Below are 7991 nucleotides of genomic sequence, written 5' to 3'. Positions count from 1 at the left end.
TGTAAAAACTTAAAACGAATTCAGGTTTAACTAAAGGGCTTTGGGCTTTCTGGGGGTGTCACTTCCTCCCGAGCAAAGGGCTCCATCAAACCACTGCAGTTGAACATCAGAAACGCGTGGGACCCTTACATGTGAAAGCCAGAGCTCACCTGGCCCCTCCCTCGGGGGGTTGAACTCCAAAAGGGACAAGTGCTTCCGTCCTGGCCTTGTCTTTCGGACTCCTGCTTGACGTCTGAAGCCGTGGCTTCGGGGACCCCAACAGCCTGGGCTGCTGGCTATGTACCCCGACCGGTGGGACCCGATCTTCTGAGTCCTGTAGCTGCTTAGAAGAGGCCTCCACTCAGGCTGGCGGTGACCCCCCTTTGCAGGGGCCCGAGGAAGGGATGAAGGGTGAGGAAAGAGGGTGTGGCAGCTCTCCCTGGGGCCTTGTGGTGGGGGTGGCAAGCCCTCCGTGACCAGCTTTGCCACTTGCCACCCGGAGCAACTTCCGGCCCCAATCCCGCCCTGGAAGCCCTCTTCTCTTTCCTGCTTAGGGGTGTGTGGTCCCAGGCGCCTCTGGACTGGGAGCCCCGAGGGCAGGCAATGTTCTTGCTTGTCTTTGAGGTCAGGGCTTTGTTCAGGGCCTGGGGATACAGCAGGTGCCCAATAAAGGTTTGCAGCGTGAGGCTCTGTGCCCAGCACACCCTCTCTGTTCAGTCTTCCAGCAGACAGCCATGCCCCCCCCCACCCCTGCCCCGTGTGTGGCCTTTGGGGAGGTGGCCTGGTTATGGGAGGAGGGGTCGGTCGTGCAGAATCGTGGGAGCGATTGAGAGGGGGGTCGTCCCACGGGGCCGGGCTAGCCCAGACGCGAACCCTGGACCTTGGCTTTGCCGAAGGTGCCTGGGCTGTGGTTTCTCACCCTGGGGGCGGCCGCCGAGCACCCAGAGGAGGAGGAGGAGGAGGAGGAGGAGGAGGAGGAGGAGGCGTCTGCAGTCTGTGCCCATCACCTGAGCTGCACCGGGCGGGGAGGATAACAATTATTGGGAGAGGTTTAAAAAAAAAAAAAAATCATTATCAAATAACTACAGCTTGAAAAAGTTGGCGGGCGGCACGGAAAACGCGGCCTGGATCGCGCCGGGGCCGCCGCCGCCGCTCGCAGGCGCCCCGCGGTAGCCAAAAATGGAAGGAAACACATCTGTAACGCATTTGTGTGATGTTCACCTTTGAGACCGCGCGGCTGGATGGAGGCGGTGAGTTCACGCGAAAGGAAAAACTCTTTAAGAGGACTTTCCTTAGGGGACCGGCCAGGCGCGGCGGCCGCGGGGCCCGGGCGGCGGGGAAGGGCGCCCCCTGCCTGGCGCGGGCGGAGCGGGGACGCGCAAGTGGTGGTGGGGGGGGGGGCACCCCCCTCTCCGAGCCTCAGTTTCCCAGCCTGGATAACAAGGTTGGATTTTTCAAGGGCCCTTCCGCTGGGAGACATTCCAGGAGTCTCTTCTTGTCCCTTGTGGTTCTGTGCGCGTCCCGGGCTCGGAGGAGAGGGACTGGCCCTTGGGTGGGGGGAAGGGAGGAGCCCTGACGTCCTGCCGGTTGCCAGGCCGCTGTCACGGCATTCCCAGCTCTCTTTCTACATTCCAGAGCCAGTGACGTCTTCTGGGTGAGCGTTGGTCCCCCGAGCCAGGCCAGATCCACCTTCCTGGACAGTCCCTGCTCAGTCGGTGCGGGGAAAGTGCAAGGGGCCTCTGCTCCTCAAGGGCAGGGGTGACCCACTCCCTCCAACCTTCTCATCCGCAACCATTCTTACCTCTTCAACACACCCCTCCCTCCTCGGGCCCCACACATCCCTGTCTCCCTTAGAGCCCCTTTTGTCCAGGTACCCACCACCTGCCCGCCTTCCCCATGGGGATTTCCTTCCCAGAATGCTCCAGCTCTCCCCCTCCCCCTCCCTCTTTGACAGTGACCCAAGCTTCCCCACCCTCACATCCCAGGGGCCCAGCCTGACTCCAGAGAAAAAGCAGATTGCAGGCTGACTCAGGCTTCCAGCAGGCTGGGAGAGAGATGTAGGAATGAAGTATAGGGACTCTCTTCCCTGGGGGGGGGGGGGGGGTCTGCTTCCTGCCACTACACACACACACACACACACACACACACACACACACACAGTCCCACTTTGCCCAGGAGAGGCACAGCTGGGGCATTCTCAAGGTCCAGGATTTCTGTCCACAATGTTATGTCCCTTGCAGCCTTTGCCCACAAGGAGACAGAAAGCACTGGAAAAATGGTTAGGTAGAGCCAGAAACACAGATAGTCCCTTTGCACAGGTCATGGTCAAATGTGCACTTAAAAATGGTAAAGATGGTAAATGTTATGTGTATTTTACCGCAACTAAGAAAACAATTAAAGGGGCGCCTGGGTGGCACCGTCTTTGGAGCCAAAGCATCCGACTTTGGCTCAGGTCATGATCTCATGGTTCATGAGTTCGAGCCCTGCACCCGGCTCTCTGCTGTCCTTACAGAGCCCGCTTCGGATCCTCTGTCCGACTCTCTCTCTGCCACCCCCCCCCCCCATAAATAAACATAAAAAAAAAAAAAGAAGCATCTGTATTTAAAAAAAAAAGCAGAGAAGGGACTTGAACTCAGGCCATTTGGCCCCAGAGTCTGGGCTCTTATCTCTGTACTATCCTACATGCCTAGAAGAAGCTCAAGAAATATTTGTTGAAGGACTGAACGGGAAAATGAATGAGTAACTTCAGAGACTTTCACACATGTCAGTTTTCCTTCCACTCCCTGGCGCCTCGGTGTCCCCGTATTACCCACAGCCCCGGACACATGCGGTCCCCACGTGTGTCTTCACAGTGGTGATCTGTGAACACCGGTCCCCCTGCACTTGCTGCTGTCTCTCTCCTTCCCCGGGTTTCTCAGCCCTCCCTCAAGCACCTTCTGGCCAGTGCTGCCCAGTCTGGTTGTGGGGCAGGGAGGCAGCCGGGCACGGGAACAGCCACCTGGGGCTCTCACACCTTCTCCTTTCTCCTCAGGTGTTGCTGTTTCCCGTACACCTCGCCTTGGACATGACCGTGACCACAGGCAGCGTCTGAGAGATCGTGTGACCCTCTTGGGCACTGACTTCCTTCCTAGATCTCAGAGTGGAGTCTGGCAGGTTAGTAGGGTTGGTGGGATTCCACTTAGGCCATTCCCCTGTGTTTTGCGGCATCTCGACTGAAGTCGGGGATCCAGGTGTCTGGTTCTCTGTGGGGGGGGGGGGGGCGGCGGCCGGAGGGGTCGGTTTCTGGATGACAGATAAGAGCATCTCGTTTGCCATCACTGGTCAGAGTTTGGCCAACCCAACCCCAGGCCACGCCTCCATCCCAGGTTGCCGTAAGACCATTTCTCCCGACTGAACCCAAGCCAGCTCTCTCTCTCTCTGTTCATTCACCTCATCTGTTCCTTACATGGCCCAGACACGGCACAGGTTGAGTACTGGACAGAGATTCAGAGTTAGCCAGATCTGGGTCAGCCTTGAACTTGGGCCCTGGACGGGCCCAGAGGGATGGTCAGGGGGCTTGGGAGCTGGCTGGTTTACAGACGACTGGGGGTCACGAGTGCAGACCCTCGGCCTCCCAGGGTGCGAGTTACGTTTGGTCAGGAGGTGGTCCCTCAGGTGGACAGACGCCTCGGGGCAGGAGCAGGTAGGAGGAAGGACCGGCAGCCTGGCAGCCCTGAGTGAAGCTGAGTCTGGGGCTCTGGGGCTTGGGTGAGGCGGGGATCCGCGGGTGCAGACAGGGCTCCGGGCTGGCAAGCGTTCTGGGCAGATTGACAAGGGCAAGGCCATCCCTTAGAGACCCCAGGAGGATGCGGGACGCTCGTTAGAACTGGGCCACCGGGTCACACAGAGCACACGTGGCAGGGCATCAAAAGGTCTTTACCAGGGGATGGCCGGGTAGCAGAAAGATATGGAGGGGCCAGGTTCCGTGGCAGATTCTCTCACTGTGCCTCTGTCATGAATTACCCAGAGCTCCCAGTTCAGGAGCCAAAGCAAACCCCTCAGCCCAGCAGGCCCAACTGCCTCTTGGTCATCCGTCGGGTGGGTTCCTTGTAGCTCCCTGCCTCTCCCCGCACTTCCCCCTGCCGAAGCTGGCCCTGTCCGGAAGATGGAGCCTGACATGGGCAGACAGCTGGGCACGGCTTTGGCGTTGTCCTGCCTGTCCCGTCCGCTCCAGACCCAGGGCCCACCTGGGCTTGCTTTTCTCCCCCTCATTTTCCCCGAGAGGCCAGTTTCTGGCACCAACTGTCATCAAATTCTAAACAGCCCAGCACAAACCCCCCTTAGAAGTTTAAGATAAGAGACACCCTTGCGGGGAAGGAAGAAAAAACCTAACAGGAAGCCAAGTGGGTAAACCGTTACTGGCATTGATGTGAGGGTCGTGTCTCTCTGTCCCGGGCGAGAGACACTGTGACTTTGGCTCCCAGGCTGGTGCAGTGGGGAGTCACAGAGAGGAGACCTCTGTGCACCTGGGTGGGGGGCGGGGAAGCCAGGGAGCAGTGTCACCAAGTCATGTCATTTCCTTTTATGACCTTCTAGTCCCTTCCAAGGTCTCTCTGCATGGTCACTTCTTTTTTTCTTTTCTTTTAAACTTCTTTTAACGTTTATTTATTTTTGAGAGACACAGAGAGACAGAGCACGAGCCGGGGGGGGGGGGGGGGCAAGGAGAGAGGGAGACACAGAATCCGAAGCAGGCTCCAGACCCTGAGCTGAGCTGTCAGCACAGAGCCCGATGCGGGGCTCAAACTCACAAACTGTGAGATTGTGACCTGAGCCAAAGTTGGACGCTTAACCGACGGAGCCATCCCAGGCGCCCCTGCATGGTCACTTCTGAGTGGCCTCCCGAGGGGCGGTCACTTCGGAAGCAAAGTGACCAGGAGCAGAGACCCTGAGGTCAGACAGGCCTGCCATGAAGTTACTGAGTGTCCTTGGGAAGTCACTTGGCCCTCTTGAGTGTCCTTTTTTTTTTTAATTTTTTTTTTAACGTTCATTCGTTTTTTTTTCAATATATGAAGTTTATTGTCAAATTGGTTTCCATACAACACCCAGTGCTCATCCCAAAAGGTGCCCTCCTCAATACTCATTCATTTTTTAAGAGACAGAGAGACAGCACACGAGAGAGGGGGACACGCAGATCCGAAGCAGGCTCCGGGCTCCCAGCTGTCAACACAGCGCCCGACGCAGAGCTTGAACCCACGAACCGCGAGACCGTGACCTGAGCTGAAGTCGGATGCTTCACCGACTGAGCCACCCAGGTGCCGCTTGAGTGCCTTTCTTGAGACCCTTCCGAACGTACCTCCCGGATCAAGTCATGGGGGTATCGAGAGAATTACCTGAGACAATGCGGGTGACGTTAGCACCGTGCCCGCCAGCACCTGCCACACCGTGAGTGCCCAGTGAAGGGTCCCTGCTGTTCCTTCCAGCCATGACTGATTAAGGCTGGCAGCTGGAGACAGGCTGGGGGGTGCCTTTTGCAGATCTGAAACCTGGGGAGAAAAATCTTCCTCAACCATCCAGAGCTGGGATTGGTCTCCCGAGGAGAAACCCCCTACCCCCACCATCTTATGACAGAGACAGAGACAGAAAGAAAGACAGGGGCACCTGGGTGGCTCAGCCCGTTAAGCATCCGAGTCTTGGTTTTGGCTCAGGGTCATGATCTCCCAGTTTGTGAGTTCCAGCCCCGTGTTGGGCTCTGGGCCGGACAGCACAGAGCCTGCTTGGGATTCTCTGTCTCCTTCTCTCTCTGCCCCTCCCCTGCTTGCACGCAGGTGCACGCTCTCTCTTTCTCTCTCTCAAAATAAACATTCTAAAAAAAAAGAGAGAGAGATCTTCAGCCTAGCTTGAGAACTATGAATCAAACACTTTTGATTCAACGCACCAAACATCGAGTAAGCACCCAGTATGCACAGACGAGAGCTTGAAAGTTGGCAGAATTGCCCGGGCCAAGTCTGTGTCTTCAAGTGGGATCGTGGAGAGCAGAGGAGGGCCGCCCGTTCAGGTGGGAAAGTGACAGAAAGGAGGGTCCCGAAGACCAAGACTGACACCGAGCTCCATACCTGATGGCACGCTGGCCCCCCCTAGAGGTGGAGGCACGAAGTGCAAGCCTGTGACTCCCTGTGCGCAGCTCGGCCTGGACAGCTGCATGACCGGTGGAGGAAGGGGCATCCCGGCCTCTCTCCCCCCCTCCCCCACCCCTCCCGTCCTCCCCGGAGTCCGCCCACGCTGCCTCCATCGCTGCTTCCTGCCCGAGCCTTTTCTCTCCCCGAAACTGCAGGAATGTGTGCCAGTGTGGCCGGAAGAAGTGGGGAGGTGGGCTGTGGAGGGGTCGGGGCCAGCTGGGTCTCCCAACTCAGAGTCCCAGTTCCCAAGAACTCTCAAGACCTGCTTCCATGCACAGCAGATCAGCCCTCGGCTCTAGTGAGGGCACCCACTCACCTGGCCCCCATTCCGTCCCCAAACCCTCTAGCACTCACCCCTGAGCACCAGCCCCTGTACCCTGCTGCCCCTTAACACCTCCGCCTGGACGTCCCCAGGACACGCCCAACTCCCCATGTCCCCAACTCAACGCTGACCATTTCTCCTGTCCAGAAAGCCCGTCACATGGTGTGGCTTCCAGCTCCAAAGTGCACCCCCCATACGGCTACTGCACCATGGCCACGGCCATCACGCCCGTTTCAGCTGCCACGACCCGTCGTCTGGACCCACCTTAGCGGCCACAGCCGATCGGGTCCCGTCTCTCCCTGCAGAGAACTTCAGAATGGCCTTCGATGAGATTTAAGGTAAAATCCGAATTCTGTGCTGAAGCCCACGAGGCCTCCATGATCGATCTGTGTGTGTTGTTTCATATTCTGCCCCGGTAGACTGGAGGCTCCGTGAGGGCAGGACAGGGCCGCTTTTACTCCACAATTCATAGCGCCTGGCGTATAATAGGCACTCAGTAAATATTTGTGGATCGAACTCATTTACTGACATGCTCACACACACATTCATGCTACACCTGTTCACCTAGGCCCTCCTCCGGGCCGCCTCCCACACTGGTCTGGGGAAACGGGGTGAATCAGAGGGCCCTCCTTGGCCTGCTCGGGAGTGGATGACCCAGTACCAAGCCCAGGTTACGACGGTCTGCCCATCAGAATTGCCCTTTCTTACCAGACTGTGACCGTCTGATCCTCTGTGAGTCAGGCCAGTACTGGCTTAGGGTCAGGAATCCGGGAGAGCTCACTGGGGCTCCTGTGGGGTGTAGGAGAGAATCCTAGCCCTCTGCCATTGTCCTGAGCTGGCATATTGCACACAGCTTCTCCATACACGTTTCCATAGCATCCTCACAGAACCCATCTCGCTGGGTGCCATCATTACAACCAGCACGTAGGCAAAGAAGTCAAGGTTCAGAGAGGGCAGGTGACTTGTCCAAGGTCACACAGACGGGAACCAGAATGTGTCGAGCACATCCTGCACACCATGCCTGGTTGCCAGCATTCTACATGTACTTTTAATTTTTAATTTTTAATTTTAGAGAGATAGAGAGCATGAGCAGGGGAGAGGGGCAGAGGAAGGGAGGGAGAGAGAGAGAGAGAGAGAGAGAATCTTTTTTTTTTTAATTTTTTTTTAACGTTTATTTATTTTTGAGACAGAGAGAGACAGAGCATGAATGGGGGAGGGTCAGAGAGAGAGGGAGACACAGAATCTGAAACAGGCTCCAGGCTCTGAGCTGTCAGCACAGAGCCTGACGCGGGGCTCGAACTCATGGACCACGAGATCATGACTTGAGCCGAAGTCGGACGCTGAATCACCGACTGAGCCACCCAGGCGCCCCAAGAGAGAGACTCTTAAGCAGCTTCTGTGCTCAGCGCGGAGCCTGACATGGGGCTTGATCCCACAACCCTGGGATCATGACCTGAGCTGAAATCAAGAGTCGGCCGCTCAACCGACTGAGCCACCCAGGCGCCCCTCTGCGTGTGCTTTTATACGGAATGCTC

At 57.2% G+C, this 7991-nt stretch overlaps 1 long non-coding RNA gene across 1 annotated transcript; it reads left to right on the top strand.

The window, feature by feature from the left end:
* The first annotated feature begins 1094 nt into the window (after positions 1 to 1094).
* Positions 1095 to 7545, top strand: LOC121017682 (uncharacterized). The gene is made up of 3 exons (XR_005784862.1): positions 1095 to 1229; positions 3011 to 3132; positions 6604 to 7545. It is a non-coding gene; the product is annotated as an uncharacterized LOC121017682 (long non-coding RNA).
* The last annotated feature ends 446 nt before the right edge of the window (positions 7546 to 7991 follow it).

This window comes from Herpailurus yagouaroundi, unplaced genomic scaffold (assembly GCF_014898765.1).
Source record: "Herpailurus yagouaroundi ecotype Mexico unplaced genomic scaffold, PumYag 216, whole genome shotgun sequence".
Lineage (NCBI taxonomy): Eukaryota > Metazoa > Chordata > Mammalia > Carnivora > Felidae > Herpailurus > Herpailurus yagouaroundi.
Note: the sequence above shows the minus strand (reverse complement) of the source record. Positions and strands in the feature narration are given on the sequence as shown.